The 19,225-nt window shown below is 47.0% G+C and overlaps 1 long non-coding RNA gene across 4 annotated transcripts; it reads left to right on the top strand.

Moving 5' to 3' along the window:
* The first annotated feature begins 1,341 nt into the window (after window positions 1–1,341).
* Window positions 1,342–5,655, top strand: LOC123044923 (uncharacterized). 4 transcript variants are annotated; one of them, XR_006420756.1, is made up of 4 exons: window positions 1,344–1,997; window positions 2,523–2,694; window positions 3,407–3,474; window positions 4,139–5,655. It is a non-coding gene; the product is annotated as an uncharacterized lncRNA (long non-coding RNA). The 4 variants fall into 4 exon arrangements; XR_006420759.1 differs by having other exon boundaries at window positions 1,393–1,997; window positions 3,407–4,249; window positions 4,336–5,655; XR_006420757.1 differs by having other exon boundaries at window positions 1,342–1,997; window positions 3,418–5,655.
* The last annotated feature ends 13,570 nt before the right edge of the window (window positions 5,656–19,225 follow it).

Consider the following 19,225-nt stretch of genomic DNA (forward strand, 5'->3'; position numbering starts at 1 on the left):
CTGGTTCTTTCTTTTTTACAGATAGGCCATCATGATACACTGCACAAAGGAGACAAAGGCGCAGACGTGAAGCAGGGCCCTATCTCAAGGTTTCTCTTTAGATTAAGATCCTGTGTAAATCTTTTTTCTTATTATTATCTCTTGTTGTTTCATACCCTCCTGGCATATAAAACGCCCAGGAAAGATATCGGCAGTATTCGCGAACTTACGATTCGCCGTACTAAAATGGATGTTATAGAAGTAGCCAACGGTGTGCTTTGAGAACTATGTTCTCACCAGAGGCGCTCTCTCCTCACGCCGAGTCGTAGCACGTGCCTTGAATTTAGGGTTCATTACCGGGGGCTGTACCCAGCTTGCTATATATTGAAAAGTCCGAATACCTTCGGGAGTGTTCGGCCTCGTGAGTTTTGGCCTTATATGCATCAGCTCCGAATCATGTCTTTGGTCAATAGTTGGGTTTGCCCGGCTCGTGTGCTTGCTACCTTATGTTCCGTTCTATCGGCTAAGGTGGCCAAAGGAGAACTACTGCGATTGTGACCTCATTCATTCGGACGAGCACCTCAGTAGAGAAAGCCGAAAACGGACTATCATGATAAGGCTGGAGCTGGTCAACCACTCGAGGACTCAGCGGATTCTTCGCGATTCCTCCGCATTAACGAAGGACCGGTTTCCCGGTCACGTGTGTAAACACACCGTATTCGGATAGAAACGGACATACCAGGGGCTATATAGTAGCCCCACCATCAAACTCCTATGGCTAAGTGAAGGTGTTAAAGCTCTATAGTCCGATTGCCTAGTTCACCGCACTAACACCTCCTTAACGGACCAAGACGTTGGGTCAAGTGTGATCAAGTGCTTTTCCGAACACCCTCGCATTATACACGAGGGGGCTGAAGCCGACGACTGCAAACTTTCAGGTTATATACATATTTAAACCAATAAAGAGGCTGGCCAACTTGCCTCCCTGGTTCTCCTTCGATTTGCAGCGTTGTCAGCTGTTAGATACTGGTCAAACAGAACTTTTTTCGCTTGCAGCCGTTGGATCATCGCTAGAAATCTAGCGTTGCTGTTTTGACCGCGTGGTGAGTTGTGGGCGGGGAATGACCTGTGGGATCGGGCAAAATCTGGTTGGCTGGGTTGCCTTTTTTGGGTAAGCGAGCGGCCTCTCCTGCCGTGCCGCGTGCGTGCGTCATTGGTGTTGAGCAGTTTCTGGTTCCCGCTCACCCCTCTGGTTCTCTCGTTGGTGCAACTGCAAGTGGCCTGCCTGCTCTTAAGTACCACACGTCGGTCTAAAGTTTGTGGTCTTTTCATGTGAGCGTTGCCTTCCGCGTCGCGTCGCGTTATGGGTCCAACGCGCCGGGACAACCGCTCCTCGCGCGCTGCGTCGTGCGTTACAGGGAGCAGTTGCGCAGGGATAGGCCGACGCATGTGTACCCGACTTATGCACCCGCGTCTGTCCTACAGCAATGACGGGTGGGCCGATGCTGCTCCTGGTCCCGTTCGTCAGTGGCATTGGCTGCGCATCTTGTCGCAGTCGGGATTCACCGATCCCATCCGCTCGGGCGCCGTGCTCGTCTTGCGGAACGTGCAAAAGGTCAACCCTTCTCGTCAAGCCCGCGCGCCCACTCCGCCTCGTCTCCTCCCTGCTCCCATCTCTCCCATGTCGCCGCCCTCGATCCCGCACCCCCTCCACCTCGTCTCGTCACTCCTCTCCAAGGCCGCCGTCCTCGATGCGCCGTAAGGGATGCCATCGACACGTCGGGGATACGCAGCGATGGAACTCAACCGGAGTCCGGGAGAAACCCACTCCTAACCCTATTCGCTCGATTGACGAGCAGGGCAGTGGATTGGATCGAGGGCGCCCGCATGGCCTCGCCGCTGCTGCCACCTGAATTCCCTAGCCTCCACGTGGAGTCGCCCTGGCCGCCACCTCGAGTCACCTCCGTCGCCGCAGCGAGTTAGCTCCACCGTTGCCGCCAGGATTCCCGTCCGGCAAGGTAACTTCCTACGAATCCCTGCTCTCCCTGGTCCTCCTACCCTGCTTGTTGTGTGTGTGTTATGTGCATTTACCCATGATCTCCTTGAGCTAGCAAGTCCGTCGACTTTTACAAGTACCATTCGGCATCCGCCTCCCTTCTAGTCTTCATATCTCCATATTTGGTGATGCGGTGTTTTGGTTTCGTCGGATTACGATTTGTATTCAGGGATTAGCTATTGATTGATGTTTTTAGTCCGAGCGTGGATACTTGGCAGTAGTGATTTTGGTCTTTTTATATAACAGAATGATTAACTCGGTCTATTTTTGGAGAACTGCACTGTAGATGATATATGTATGAACGATCGAAACACTGAAAATGCAAAATTATAGTATGCTGTAATATGATGGTCGGTGGGGTGTGACTTTTTTGATGACATTGCCCAGTGCAGTTTTTGGATTTCCACTGAGTGATAGCTTTGTTTTGGTCTTCCATATATTTGTGTTCTTATTATCAAGTCTCCACACATGTCTTGTGCCCCCACAGGAAATAGCATTCTTTGACGTGACTAGAACAGGAAAGCTCTTAAGGAGGCTTTCTAAAGATACCCAAATTATAAAGAATGCCGCTACAACAAACCTTTCAGAAGCAATACGTAATCTGACTACCACAGCTATTGGTCTTGGCTTTATGTTTTCAACTTCATGGAAGCTAACATGTAAGTACCAGTTCCACATGTCTCTGCTCTATAGATTAAGAACTTTGTTGCATCTCATTTTGCTGACTATGTGGCATCTACCTGTGCATCAATAAAATGAGACCAGGCTTGCATGTTTTGTGTCTTCTGCACATTACAGTAAAAGCTTTTGGTTCCCCAAATTGTTTAAAAAAGATGTTGACCTGTGATAGTTTTGCTTGTGTACATGCATCAATTTTTGTAGCACTAGCAATGTTGTTTTTTGTTTGGAATGGCCAGTTCTCAATTTCTAAATCAACTATATTGTACTTCTTGTCAGGTTACATTATCTTACTTGGTTTCAGTCTATATGTAGCACAAAAATAGGTAACATGGTTGGTTTGTAGGTTACACTGAGGAATACCACCACAAGGAAATGGGCATTGCACTTCTTTGTTTATATTTCGTCTGTTACTATTCGGTTTGCTGTAGTACTAATTGCTACACCGTTTCAAGTTATGTAGTCTAAAATAACCCTTTCAAATGAACTTTTTCAATTGATCTTTAGAGCATCAACATGGTGGACTAGATTATGAAATCAACTATGATCATGAGAAATTAAAGCTATTTGTTGACTGAATTGTCAATTTTTTTGCGTGAATTGAAACTGGCAGTGTAATGACATTGCCGTAGATGCTTTGTTGTATAAATTCGCCTAATCCTCTCTCTCTCTAATATGTTCTCTTCTGTGAAGATCCTTTGCAGATCAATTGTCGAGGCAGAATGCTAGGTGGCTCACGCTAAGCATCGTTTCACATTCACGTAAGGCTCTTTGTTTGCAACCAGTTTTGCACCCACTACACATGGGGTTTGATCTAAATGTATCAGAAAGATGGTCTCGTTGAGAAACATTTGGTAGATAACTTTTTTGACCTGGGTAGATAACTTTTATTATTCAAGATGCAACATGTTGTTTTGATGTATTTTGTTACGATATTTCTCTCAATGTTTTGTGTACTGAACCAAAGACAAACACTTTTACTGGTGATGTTGGGGCTTTTTTAACTGAGATGTGAAAGATGCATCTTATCCCCTGAGAAATATTGCCTTTCATTTGTTGATTTGTTTCCTGACATGCTAATTTAGAGCTAGATATGCATGATTCATCACACACATTACAGTCAATTATCCATTGGAGTCTTTTGTCCATAGAGGTGATTTTGTTTGGACCACTGGTCTAGGTAGTGACATTTTGATCGATAAGGCACAAGTTTATTTTCTTTTTCACTCAGGGCTACACTAAAGTAAGCATCACCGTCAGTGAAAATAAGGCATAAAAATCAAGAAGTTTTTGCCTTGGTTGTGCGCCGCATTTAGTTGTCACTTATTTATTTCTATGAAGTTATTCAATTCTCACCGAGCTTTCCTTATGCTTTCAATTGCTAAATAAGAAATTTAATATGCAATATTTTTAATGTCTGAGGAGGCGAGAGGAGAAGAAAAGGGTCTGTAAGGTCGGACTTAGGTGCATCTCTGGCCAGAGATGGCTGGATCCATCCGACGCTCTTCCAAACAGAGCGTGAAGATTTGCTGACTGGTACAATATTTAAACCTTGTCTACTCTAGTTTCTTTTTACATCTCTTAGTATCAACAAATTAGTTAGTTACAATATATACTTGAAGATTGCAGCAGGCACAAAATGTTTGGCTGACCACCCGGTTAAGTGAGTTGTCCCTATGAAGGGTCAGTAGAGTAGTTGCTTCTTTTAAATAAAAAATGAGGATCAGTTTGGTTGCCACGTGACGGTAAGGCCAGAATGGTGGTACGAAAATTGGTTCTGTATAATGGTAATATGTGTTGTGGAGTTGGAGCTCGATTTTTTTGAAGTTGGAGTGGCTATGTTGTCTATACATATATGCCGCCCACTAAATTCAGATTTCAGTATACTGTTTAGAATAGGTGTGGATCATTGTGTTGTGTTCAGAATAGAGCTAGAGAGAAGGGAAGAGTTGCCACCGTAACATTTATTTGTACTACATTGTCCCACTGTCAATTTTCTTAAAGTACATTACACTCTTCTTCTTCGAAGAATAGATTGATGCTCTCTACCTCAGGTTTAACAATGCATGTAGGTTGGCCGGTGTACTAATTTTGATGCTTCTTGATCAGTGTTTGGAAGCCATGGGCTTTTGTGTATTTGCATAAGCTTCCTTTGTTTTTATTATTTTCTCTCTTTAGTGTTCCTTTGTGTTCCTTTGTAACTGTCTGATGCTATGCCTTGGGCGGCCCCTCTGTCTTGGTTTACAGCTCCATATGGCTAGCTATGCATACATATGTAAGTTTTCTTTGGACTGTACTCAAATCGTGCAGATGTTTCCATATTCATGCATTCCTCTTTTTAACTCGTGATTGTTAGATAGTTGAATATCATTGGTTTCTGTCGGTGTTCGGTTTTTGCAGTTTGAAATAGGTATTGGTCCTCTGATATTAAACTTCACAATAGGTAGTGGCATCTTCAGGAAAAAGTAGTGGCAGATATGCTGGACACTTCTTTTCCGTTGAAGAAATGATGCTATTGACTTGAGTGCTCAACACATATTTTTCAGTAATGGAGAGGATTATTCACCTTTGCCACTGCAGGAGTTAAGACCTGGTGGAGCCAGGCCAACGGGCACTATCAGTGTTAAAAACCCTGCCCTGATGAGCTTCTTTGTGCCCGGAACAAGACTATTAGGGGCACCTTAAGCGAGTACTCGAGAGCTCAAGGCATGCAGTCAAGTCGTACAAGGAGTGCGACCAGACCAACTTTCCTGTTCGTGTGACAGCAAAGTAGAACCCATAGGATGGACACTGATGTATGTAATGGGTTATCTGCAGTATATCTCAATTTTTTATGTGATATGTCATGTATATATATGCTAAAGGTGAGCTTTAATCAACCTGCAGCGTATCTCAATTTTGTATGTGATATCTCATGTATGTATATGCTAAAATTTTGCTTTTATCAACCTCTGCGATATTTGAATTTTCAAAATCTTTTGTTGCTCTGATCCTTAAAATTTTGTACTTCCTCTATCAAAATATAACACGCTTTCTGGGCTTTTTGGCCAGAAAGCGTCTTATATTTTGATACAGAGGGAGTAGTGTTGTCATTACAGATAATGCATTTCCATAGTAAGGCATGAAACATGATTTTATTTATGGTAGGTGTATTTTAACTATGGAAGTGACCGCTTTTATTTGTCTATGTAACTATCATATGCATAAATAGTTGAAAATGGTGTCCAAATGACACATTTTTTAGGTGATTCTTACCATAAATGCTTTCTAAAACTTAATGATATTGATTGAAGGAACACAAATTGTTTCAAACCACTCCGTGTTTGAATTTGGACCTTACTCCATTTGTCTCTATGCTACCCGAATAAGATAAGAAAATATGCATGCTCGAGTATATATTTTCAAAGATACATTATACTTCATTGTTATCTTAGAGGATTTGAATTAATACCCTAAGTGTCTTGAATTTCTCAATATGCATATTGGTAAGAAATTTGAGCAGTCCCTAGCAGCATATCCTAGCAGCATATTGGCAGGAAGTAGGATTTTCTATTGCAAAAGAAGGAAAGGAAAACATTGGAGTAAATGGTAGCAGGGCGGATTCTCCAAGCTTTCTCAAATGTTTGAACAAGGAAAAGATAGTTACAACCATTTTTCTCTCGCCTTGTTACATCCTGATGCTAATAGGCGCTGGAAGGTACTATGCACCCCATTCAAGGTTTACAGAATATGCACCATCCTATTACAGTTTATTCCGATGATAGAATTAACCCATTCTTCCTTGAGTAACTTAATACTACAACTGCTCCTCCTTTTTGCATCGTTATAGAGTTATAATTGTGAAGGTGTGTACGCATCAACATATAATTCCAACAATCATATTACAGTCTGTTCTGACAACAAAATTGAGCAACCTTTACTTGAGTAAATTGTGCAGCTCTTCTTTGAGTAAATTAGTATTGCAATTATTGACCCTTTGTGCACTCCGATACAGCTCTACTGAAATACTACTTATGCCCATTTTAAATCCACACCTAACTTTACATCATTTCTATTCTCACCTGTTCTCCTGAATTTTAGTCCGCTTCGGCAATGCTATGACCTACCATACCATGTACACATGAAAACGACCGCAATTTCGTTGTTGTGATTTGGTCAATCCTCAGTGTTTCGATTCCTACTGATCTCTCCTCTGTTTGGCAACTGATGCCACCCGGAGGGCTACGAGCCCAAGACAACATCGATACTATCCTTCAATAAAAAAAATCATGCATGCAAAGAAATTTGAAATAGTAGGAATGGATAAATCTCTCCATTTGTGATAAACACGTATGATGGATGCAGTCCCTGCCGCTTCATATTGTACTCCGGACGGGCCACACACATAATTGTTCATGGACTCGGCTAGGTAGCATATGGGCCTTTCAAATACCTATGCCTCCATATGCACAACACAGAGAGATTTTTTCTTCGTGCACATGGAAAATAAAAGTTTGGTAACAAACACCGCTAACAAAATACATCCTTAACTGGTCTATACATCTTATACAAATATGTTTTTTTGAACACGGATTTCACATCGTGATAACCATATTTCAACCAAAAAAATGCTTCCTCAACTGGTCTATACATGTTATCCAAATATTTTTTTTTCAAACTCAGATTTCTCAGCGTGATAAACACATTTTCAATATATAGCATGATTTGATACAAGGGCTTTCTACTACCAATATCGAATATGTCCTTGAAAAATGAAACTATTTTCATTGACAACATGGCTTTAGCGGGTCTCTGCGCCATTTGGCGCAACGGGTCAACTAGTATACATAAACGGCCGCATAGGAGGCACTAAAATACTTCATGGTCAAAAGTATAAACACAGCCTTCATTATCATAAGCATTGTTTTTACAATTCGGATACATGTTACTCGAACATAATATTCTTCGAGCACTGACCCTCTATCAAGCGGGCACCCTCTAAGACTTCTTCAAAATACTGATCTGGTGTGTCCTGACCCCCGGGTGGACCCCCTGTTGCAATATCGGTGGCCTTCATCTTCGCCCAATACGTCCTCACACGGGCAAAGGCCATCGGTGCACCTTCTATGCACGTTGATCGCTTGACAACGTCGATATGCGACACCGCACACACAAGTTGCTGCACTAAACCAAAATAACTATTCACAGTTGGTCCCCCAGGCCACAACCGGTCCACGACAGCCTTCATGGCAAGTCCGGATATCCTGTGGAGCTCGGCCCATTCGGCCATCTGCTCATTCAACAGCAGCGGACGCCTTGGCATGCTAAACTGCGACCAGAAAAGCCGTTCCGCGTCATGGCCTTCTTGGGCCTGGAAAAATTGTGTCGCATGAGAAGCACTCTTCGATAAGTCCAAATATGCATCCGGGGAACTCCACATTTGATCAAGCGGGGCATACTTCGGATCGCCGAACTTAGTTCGTAATAAAAATGGCTTCCCAACCGCGATCTCCCCAGCTTGCCGAATCTCCTCCCGTGCCGCTTTGGCCTCTGACCGGGTTTACTTTGCTGCTTGTAAGGCCTTCTCAAGGTCAGCCATTTTTTCTTTGGCCTCTTTCTCTAGAAGTGCATATTGGCTAGCGGCATCCCTTAGCTCAATTGCCATTTTGGATATTTTCTCCTTACTCAGCCGATGAGCAGCCTGTTCGGCTTTTAGTTCACCAACTGCCTTCTCAGCAGCCGCGTTGCTTATCCTGGCTTGCTCCTTGGCCCAGGCAAGCTCAGCCCGAAGGGTCTCCACGACGGCCGCACCATCTGCAGTCAAGCATATTATAAATTCCAGCATCACGCTCCTATTTATACTCACTGACCACCCAGAAGACATACCTTGCACCTCGTCAAGCCGCTTGTTCACGAGCGTGATGTCACCATCCTCTACATCAAGTTTCCTCTTCAGTTCGGCAAATTCTGCAGCCCGGGTAGCAGCCGTGGCTGCAGCCGCCTTGTACAAATTAGCGAAATTATTACCTGAGCATATTTATCTTTTGAACCTCTAATCACCCCATTTGTAGGGCAACCAGAGTCTCAGGGGCTACTATCTATACACAGTACACATTGCATACCTCAAAGCCTCTCAGCAAGCTCATAAAGGCTTCATTCAATCCGCTTTTTGCGGACGAAATTCTCTCAATCACCGTACCCATTAAGTTACGATGTTCCTCCGAGATAGGCGCTTGCCCAGTTGTATATCAGACAGTCCGGGGCTTTTGTTGTTGGTCTCTTTATAAGCCGAACACCCCGGACCTCGGGCGGCCATAGAGTCATCTTCTGGCCTTGTCTTCCTTCGCTGATCGAGAGAGATCTCCGGGACGAAACCTCGGGGTCGTCCGTCTTATGGGGCGGGGAAGTATGAGGCGGCGTTTCGCTCTCCATCATCTCCGGAAGAAGATCCCCCGAGGACGAAGATTGTGAGGCTATAGACCGAACTGCAAAACATACGTTTCAGATAATACCCTCACAAACAAGAAAAGAACGGGGTATGCTTATTAAAGCACCTTTGTTCACTTACAGTTTGGCTAAAGGCTGGCCCCCTTGTGGGCACTGTACGGCAATATCGCCTCCCGAATCCGCGCCCCCTGATAGGGATTTCTTCCCTCGCTTGGAGGCCTCTGCCTTCAGGTCTTTAGGGGCAGCTCTCTTATTCCCGTGGGGGGAGGGAATGTCAGATTCCCCTCCCTGTTGATCCTCCAACACGGGAGTTCTGATTTCCTCGGATACGGTGCATGACGCGCCTCCGGTATGAAGGCCACTTTGGGCCTCTCCACTCCTCTCCTTTTCTTCCATCAACGGCACTTGATAGGGTGCCGGAGCCAGCATCCTGGTTAACACTAGGTCCGCTGAATTTTCGGGAAGAGGGGCCAAACACCTGATCCTCTCCGCCTTCTTTACCCAGCCCTGGGAGAGTATGGTTTTCTCGGTTTTGTTATGAGAAACTTAAACTAAAAATGTGTTCGGAAATTGAGTACTTACCGGGGAATCTGCATGGTTGCAGTCGAGGCCTGCATCCTCAATGGTGTCCGGACACCTTTTTCGTGACCCGAGGAATAATTCATACATCCCATCGAGCGTTGTGCCGAAGAAGTGTTGGATGGTTCGCAGTCCTTCTGGATTGAACTCCCACATATGGAGAGGTCGGCGCTGGCATGGTAAGACCCGACGGACTAAAACAACTTGGATTACCTTGATGAGATCGATGTCCTTCTTATAAGGTCTCGAATGTGGATTTGCAATATTTGAACTTCATTTAGCGATCCCAATCCAGTCCCTTGTTGATCCACGATGCGAGCTGTGGCAGAGGGCCGGATCGGAAGGTCAGTGAAGCTGCCCATTTGGTACCACGAGGCTTCGTGATATAAAACCACTCCCGTTGCCATAGGCCAGAAGCTGCGGTGAAGGAACCCTTTGGCCTGACGATGTCGGCCAATTTTCTTATGAAAGCACCTCCGCATTCCGCGTGTCTCCCGTTTATTATCTTCAGCCTTACATCGAAGGTCTTGAGCCATAAGCCGAAGTGTGGAGAGATACGGAGGAAAGCCTCACATATGATAATGAATGATGAGATGTGAAGGAGGGAATCCGGAGCTAGATCATGGAAATCTAGTCCGCAGTAAAACATGAGCCCTCGAATGAAGGGATAAACGGAGAAACCTAGCCCCCGAAGGAAGTGAGGGACAAATACGACCCTCTCATTAGGTCTAGGAGTAGGGATAACTTGCCCTTGGGCAGGAAGCCTGTGAAGGATCTCCGCGGTCAAATACCTTGCCTCCCTGAGCTTTGTGATATCCTCCTCGGTGACACAAGAAGCCGCCCACCGGCCTTGAAGGATGGATCTGGACATGGCCTGAGGTTCGAAGCGACTGGTTAAACCTTGGGTGTTGGAACTCGAGGTGGGAGGAAGAGGGAGTAGCATAGAGGGGAAAGGCGGGTCTCAGCCTCCTTATAAAGAGGACGAATATCAAACGTCTCCTACGTGGCCTTAAAACATGCCTGTTCCCAAGGAATCATACCAACGGGATGGTTGGGTTACCCACACCCATGTTGATGATAATGGAGGGAGTCCTGGATTAGGGGGTATCCGGACAGCCGGACTGTGTACAACGTCCAGACTATTGAAGCGTGAAGATACAAGACTCAAGACTTCGGCTTGTGTCTGGGTGAGACTCTCCTTGGCATGGAGGGCAAGCTTGGCGATCCAGATATTATATTTCCTTCCTTGTAACCGACTCCATGTAAACCCTATCCCTCTCCGGTGTCTATATAAACCGGAGAGGTTGGTCCTTAGAAGGCCGATCACAATTACAATCATACCATCATAGGCTAGCTCCTAGGGTTTAGCTTCTACGATCTCGTGGTAGATCTACTCTTGTACTATCCATATCATCAATATTAATCAAGCAGGAAGTAAGGTTTTACCTCCATCGAGAGGGCCCGAACCTGGGTAAACATCTGTGTCCCTTACTTCTTGTTACCATCAGCCTTGACGCACAGATCGGGACCCCCTACCCGAGATCCGCCGGTTTTGACATCGACATTGGTGCTTTCATTGAGAGTTCCTCTGCGACGTCGCCACCAGGCTCGATGGCTTGTCTCGTCAACAAAGACAACATTACCTCGGAGGGGGCTCTGGCTATAGGCCAGACCCTCCAACTCGGCGGCTTTATCATGACCGCCCCATTGGCGGAGGCGCTGATGATGGCCTCTCGGGTCATTAATCATAACCTTCGCGTCAGTTCAGAACTTGCCGAACAGATGGATCAAACGGAGCTTTCCTCCCTTAATGAACTCTTGGATCGCATCGCCGCTCTAGGAGTCGCTACGAACTATGACTGGATTGGGCTTAAACCCGACCGAAGGGACATCAGGTCCCCGCCGGCCACCCATGAGGTAGCGATAGTGGAGGAACCCCGCACGGATTGTCCCTCAACTTTGAGGACGAATTATGTTCGGATTGCCGAACTCCATGAGCCGAAAACCTGCTCAAAGGAAAGCATGACCCAGGCCCCGGGCTTAGAATCGGGCATTGGGCCAAAGAAATTGGGTGATATTTTGGATTTTGAGTTGTTAAGCTCGGAACCGCCCGTGCCCTTGGGCATTGGGTCGGGTCAAAATCCGAATTCTGCTAATAACACCTATCTGGACTTAAACTGTCTCTCACGCATCAGGCAGGAGCCCCAGGAAATGGTACATCATTACTGGGCCAGATTCCTCCTTGCGCTTAGCAAGGTGAAGGACTGCCGCGAGGAGAACATGGTCTCACTCTTCTGCAAAAACTGCAATGATGAAGGGCTCCTCAATGCCATAAGCCACCGTGACATAGTACGCTTCACGAACTTGGTGATCATAGTACGGAAGTACTGTGCGATGGAGAGCGCTTGGAAGACCCAAACAAAATTTTGGGATAGTACCGCTCTCACCAAAACATTTGCCCGAACTAAACGGACGAACTCTCGCAAGACGTCTGATCCAATCCCCAAGAAACCAAAGCCCACCCCAGGGCGGGGATCCATATTGGAAGAATGGCTTGACGGGCCATGTAAGCTCCATAGTATGCTGGATACAGTACCAACTCATAGCCTTAGGGCATGTTGGATACTCCGGCAGGTGGCAAAAAGTGGCGAGGATCTTCTTGTAAGCCATAAAGTGGAACAACATCCTGCCAGCGGACACAATAAGGTACTAACAGTCTTCGAGACTTTTGCCTCGAACAACAGGCGCAAGCGAGCACACCGAAGCTCTGCGGAAATTTGCCATGTGGCAAAGATAAACCCTGGGAACGACACTGCTATAAATTTCAATGCTAGTGATGAACCTCAATTCCAGACTGTCCGGACACCGGCCGCTCTGGTCCTTAGCCCAATCGTGGACAGCTTCCGGCTCACCAAAGTACTCATGGACGGCGGAAGCGGGTTAAACTTGATCTATGAAGAAACGCTTAACAAAATGGAAATTGATAAAGGCCGCATCTAGCAAAGCGGTACCACCTTCAGGGGAATCATCCCTACGCGGGAAGCGCGGTGCGCGGGAAAAATCACACTCGATGTGGTATTCGGCACCCAAGAGAATTATAGGTCCGAAGAAATCACATTCCAAGTGGCTCCCTTCAGCAGCGGATACCACGCCCTTCTAGGGCGGGACGCGTTTACAAGTTTTCAAGCCATACCCCATTATGGGTACATGAAGCTTAAAATGCCCAGACCCAACGGAATCATCACTCTAGCCAGTGATCCAGACATCGCACTTCGCACCGAAAACAAAACCGCAGCACTAGACCTGGAAGCATTATTTGAAGCCCTAGCAGCCGAAGAGTTAACAAAACCGCGGGCCACCATGGACAGAGACAACATGATACTCGACAAACGACCCAAGTTCACCTCATTTAAACCTGTAGACGAGATATTCAAATTCTAGGTCCATCCAACAGATCCCACGAAGACAGCATCCATTGGGACACAGTTGAGCCCCGTGATGGATGCTGCACTACGAGATATCTTACGCGAGAATTGGGACGTTTTCGCCTAGCACCCTTTGGTATGCCAGGCATCCCACGCCGGCTGACCGAACACAACCTCAATATAGTAAAGGGATACAAACCGGTCAAACAGACCCTAAGGCGGTTTTCAGAACCCAAACGGCAAGCCACGGGAGAAGAGCTAGCCAAGCTGCTTGAGGCTGGATTCATCAGAGATATTAAACATCCGGATTGGCTGGCAAATTTGGTAATGGTACCAAAAAAGGACAAATCTTGGTGCTTATTCGTCGACTTCAAAGACCTCAACAAGGCTTGCCCCAAGGATCCCTTTCCACTCCCTCGCATAGATCAAATCATCGATGCCACAGCTGGACACGACTCGCTGTGCTTTCTCGATCCCTTTCCAGATACCATCAAATAAAGATGGAAGAGTCTGACCAAGCTGCAACAGCTTTTATAACGCCATATGGCCCTTTTTGCTTCAACACTATGCCCTTCAGGCTCAAGAATGCCGGCGCAACCTATCAACGTATGATTCAAACATGCCTGGAAAAACAAATTGGCAAAACAATGGAAGCATATGTGGATGACGTGGTCATAAAAACTAGACACGTCGAAACCCTAATAGATGACTTGAAGCTCACATTCGATAACCTCCGGACATACAACATCAAGTTGAATCCGGAAAAAATGCATTTTCGGTGTCCCCTCGGGGAAGCTGCTGGGCTTCATTGTTTCCAATAGAGGAATCGAAGCGAATCCAGCAAAAATACGAGCTCTCTCGAAGTTGGCTATACCAACAGACCTCAAGCACATCCAGAAGCTAGCTGGATGCGTGGCTGCTTTGAGCCGCTTTATATCCAGGCTAGGAGAGAAGGCATTGCCTCTGTACCGCCTCCTTCGGCGCACCGAACACTTCGTATGGACGGATGCAGCCGCGGCCGGACTCGGTGAGATAAAGACCTTACTGGCCAGTAATCCAGTCCTAACAGTGCCAAACATCACCAAACCTATGCTACTATACATAGCTGCAACACATCAAGTGGTAAGCACAGTGCTCGTCATCGAACGAGAGGTGGACGGACACAAATTCCCGCTTCAAAAGCCGGTTTATTACGTATCCACGGTCCTCACCCCATGCAAATCCCGATACCCACACTATCAAAAAATAGCATATGCGGTCTTCATGGCAACCCAGAAGCTAAGACATTACTTTCAAGAGTGTTCGATTACCGTCGCCTCTAAAGTACCACTCAACGACATAATTAATAACCACGATGCTACGGGCCGGATTGCTAAATGGGCTATCGAGGTCCTCCCGTTCGACATAATATACAAACCACGACAGGCCATTAAGTCGCAAGTACTGGCTGACTTTGTCGCCGAATGGATAGAAGCCGAACTCCCTAAAGAGTACGACGCGTACTCCAATTGGATCATGCACTTTGACGGCTCCAAAATGCTGTCCGGACTGGGAGCAGGGGTAGTCCTGACGTCTCCCACCGGGGACACGGTCTAGTATGTCCTACAAATATTATACACAGACTCCAACAATGCAGCCGAATATGAGGCTCTGTTGCATGGTCTTCGGATGGCGGTCTCTATGGGCATCCAACACCTAGAAGTGCGCGGGGATTCGAACCTCGCAATATCACAAATAAATGGAGACTTTGATGCCAAGGATCCGAAAATGGCGGCCTATCATAATGCCGTCCTCAAAATGTCAGCTCGGTTCGAGGGGCTCGAATTCCACCATGTGGCTCGAGAAAACAATCAAGCGGCAGGCGCCCTTGCCCGCATCGGCGCCAAACACGACCCCGTCCCACCTAATATATTCCTAGAAAGGCTGTTCAAGCCATCCGTGGTATGGCAAGGGGAGTCCAGCAATACCGGCACGGATCCGAATACACCCCCGGACACCGAACCATCAGACACAATCGGACCCTCTGCCACCGAAATAAATTCTTCAGCCCACGAGATCATGGCCGTAATCACCCCGTAGACCGAGCCTTTCTTGGCCTACCTAAATAGGCAGGAGCTCCCCGAAGACCACAATGAAGCACACTGCATAGTTTGGCGCTCTAAAGCTTACAAAGTCCATGAAGGGGAACTCTACAAGAAAAGTGCGACCGGAGTGCTCCAAAGGTCCATCTCCGAAGAGGAAGGGCGGCAACTCCTGGCTGAAATCCATGCCGGACTGGGCAGACACCATGCTGCAGCTCGAGCGCTAGTCAGCAAAGGCTTCCGTACAGGCTTCTATTGCCTACGGCCCGAACAGACGCACATGACTTTGTCCAACATTGCGTCGGCTGCCAGCGCTTCACCAATCAGAGTCATATGCCCCCTAGCGCTCTCCAAACAATCCCCATAACTTGGCCCTTCGCGGTCTGGGGGCTGGATATGTTCTGACCTCTTAAAGGGGAAGCCATAAGAAAAAATACTTATTGGTCATGGTGGACAAATTCACCAAATGGATCGAAGCCAAACCAGTTAAAGCGGCCGAATCCGGACCAGTAATAGACTTCTTATCCGGGGTTGTACACCGATACGGTATCCCCGACAGCATCATCACTGATAATGGCTCAAATTTCACAGCCAATGAAGTGAAAACTTGGTGCGGCAAAATGGGCATTAAGCTCGACTATGTTTCCGTCTACCACCCTCAAACAAACGGCCAGGTCGAATGGGCAAACGGTCTCATTATGAGCGGCCTCAAACCTAGACTGGTGCGATCTTTAACAGAATCGGATACACACTGGGTAGAGGAGCTCGACTTCGTACTCTGGGGGCTACGGACCACACTGAATCGAACCACTGAATACACACCATTTTTATGGTGTACGGCGCGGAAGCAGTACTACCCTGCGACATAATACATCATTTGCCACGCGTACGCATGTACGAAGAGAAGGAAGCTTAGTTAGATCGACAGGATAACTTGGATGCCCTGGAGGAGGAGCGCGATGTCACAAAAGCCCATTCCGCATTCTATCAGCAGCAAGCTCGGTGATATCAAATCAGAGAAGTGCGGGCCAAAACTTACAATATTGGCGAGCTCGTTCTACGCCTACCGGAGAAGAAGAAGGACAAACTCAAACCCAGGTGGGAAGGTCCCTTCGTCATTGACAAAGTTCTCACCGAAGGAGCGTACCGCCTACATAATGCATCTGATAACAGACTCGAGCCGAACCCATGGAACGCGGCTAGACTCCGGAGATTCTACGCCTAACACCGAACGCAGTGTTCGTCTCCTCACCCCTCCTTTTTAATTATGCTCCACCTCTATTTCTCTCCTTTCTCGCACCTTTTTCTCTTCACACAAAGTGTTCAACACAGTGCGGATTCCCGGATCATCCCGGCCGTACTATGTGTGCAAGCTGTACCTGGGGGCTTCCTATTCGGAAGCTAGACATAATTACTTTAATGGCTTTTTGCCCATCGCATATGCGTTCTTTTTCCATATGTGCCTTTTCTTCACCATTGTATGCATCGATATGACTTAAGATGTGGCCAAGCTGGGTTGCCTGGCTCTTGTCTTTATGCCCTACGTTCCCGTTAATTCGGCTAGGGCATAAGGGGAGCATTGTTACTGCCGGTTAAGCCGGATGTGTACCTCAGACTGGGTGAAGCCGAAAGCTAGTTTCCTTAAGAGAATATTTGATTGGTGAACAAAGGATGTATTCGTTGGTTACAACAAAAAACCCCAGAAGCTTTGTATCCTGCGCCATAGCGCGCAGTCCGGACATGTGCATCGTCACATGGATACCTAGGGAAAGGAACCCCTAACGGAACTATTCTCCCTGGAAGATGTTTCTTGCTATCCATGCAATATAACATAACTAGTTGGGTACTTGTCTGTTCAAGCACCTATGACCCCTATGCCTGGTCTCCACGCATACCCCGGTTTTTGTATAACCGAGCGGGTATTCGGACACACCCTGGACTATAGGATCCGGGGGCTGAAGCGAAAAGGTCCGCCATGACAAATGATTTCAATCCGGCTAGAGGCTACTTATGCCAATTAAATTACAGAGTCACTGAGTGTAACACCCCAAAAATTTAACTAGATTTTAATTATTAAAATTTTGCCAGGAGTTTAAATTTTTTGCCTTCTGGATTTTTCTGTTGATTTCAGAACCTTTCTTTTTTTGAGGAGTTTTACCCAAGTGGAAACTTTCCAAAAATGTATTGGATTTCTATGCTCTCTCAATATAACAATTTTTAATCAGTAGAATTTTATTTATTGAATTATATCTTCCTCAGCATTATTCCTTAAAATGACTTTCATCAGTTTTGAAGCTCTTTTTGAACTACCACCATTTGATAAATTTAACTAAAATTCCAACCAAAATTTGGATATGTCATGTGATGTTTCTAAATCACTTTGATGCAAAAATATATTTCATTCATTGCATATTTTGAGTTCTACACCTATTTTTCAAATCTGGTCCAGTGGGCATTTTTGCACTACAGCCTATTTAAATATTTCTTTAAAGCCTCCACCAAAATTATGGGATGTCAGTGGTAGCATGCCATCCAACTTTATGCAAAAACCTAGTGATGTTCTTTGGAAAAATTGAGTGAATCAACCTCTTTTTCATTCTGGACCAGCCTTGTGTTTTCTACTGCAACCCTATTTATTTTTTGCTCTAGTGACCTTGTGCTTTCACCTGCTTCTAGTCACCCCTGCAAAACCCCTAAGTCCAAGAGCATGCACCCTTTGGGAGTTTTGGTTCATATAATGATGCCATTTACTCCTTGTCCAGAATTGAAGTTTTGCAAAACTTGCACTAGCAAGTTTCTTCAATTGTCAAACTAACCTCACCACACTCTCTTGCATCTAAAGAGACCCCACTCTGGAAGTTTTGACCACCCCAAGTACTTCCTAGATGCCTCTGGCATTTTGTCGAACACCCTGTGTGTATAGAAAAATTTGGCAAGGTTGAAGGTTTTGTGTTGTGAACTTTTCCCTTGCCCCAAACCAAGTTGTCCAGTAGCCTTCTGCATGTCTCTAACCTAGTCCTGTGGATTTGCAGTGGCTCTCTAGCAAATTTAGTCGCCCTGGCATTTCGTCGACGAGTGTCGTGCATGCCCAGAGCGCGAGCAGAGCACGCGTTTTGCACGTGCTCGCGCCCGAGCCAACACCCCCCCCCCCGCCTGGATAAGTTTCCCCGAGCTCATCCAAATTCTCTCCCTCTCGTCACGTCATGCTAGAAGCCCCGACCGCCTCCTCGCCCCCTGCAGCGCTGCCAGCAAGCCGCTTGGCGGCACGCCCGCGGCCGCATCAGGCACCGCCATGGGCAGCACCGCCCAAACTACCACAGCGCGCCAGCTCACCTCCTTCGACAGTGGAGTGATCGTCGTTAGCCCCTGGAGCTAGCCAGCCACCGCCACGTCGCTCTGCAGCACAGTAGGGTGGTCCGCCGATGAGCTCATCCACGGTCGCCGCGAACCGACTTGGAAGCATTATAAAAGGAAGCCCCTCGAGCTCCTCCGAGCACACAGGCATCCTCACACCATCCCCATAGTGCCCCGTTGCCATCAATTGAAGAGGAGAAGGCCATCTTCAACCTCTCTGGTCAACTCGGCCGCCGCCTCGTTTCGGTTCACCCCGGCGCCACCAGGGCCCCTCCACCTTCCATCACCACCACTCGGCTCCACATCGTCTTGCGGAGCCGCCCAGACCCCAAACAACGACGGAGCATCACCCTAGCCCGAACCCCCAAATCCACCAAAGCTTTCCTCTGCCGGAGAGCTCACCGCCGGTGATTTCCTCCACCTCCGACGACCCTACGACCACCGGGAGGACCGCCGCTGATCCGCGGATCCATCCCCGTCCTCAGCTCCCCGCGAGGAACCTCCGTTCACCGGCGACAGTCGCCAGAGTCCCGCCTCTGCTCGGGCAGAAGAAGCAGAGGGAGGGGAGACCAGTCAAACATGACTAGTGGGCCCCCTGGACCCACTATCAGCGAATCCCCGCGCAGTCCACGCAGGCATAAGTGGAA

This window comes from Triticum aestivum, chromosome 2B (genome assembly GCF_018294505.1).
Source record: "Triticum aestivum cultivar Chinese Spring chromosome 2B, IWGSC CS RefSeq v2.1, whole genome shotgun sequence".
NCBI classification, from domain to species: Eukaryota; Viridiplantae; Streptophyta; class Magnoliopsida; order Poales; family Poaceae; genus Triticum; species Triticum aestivum.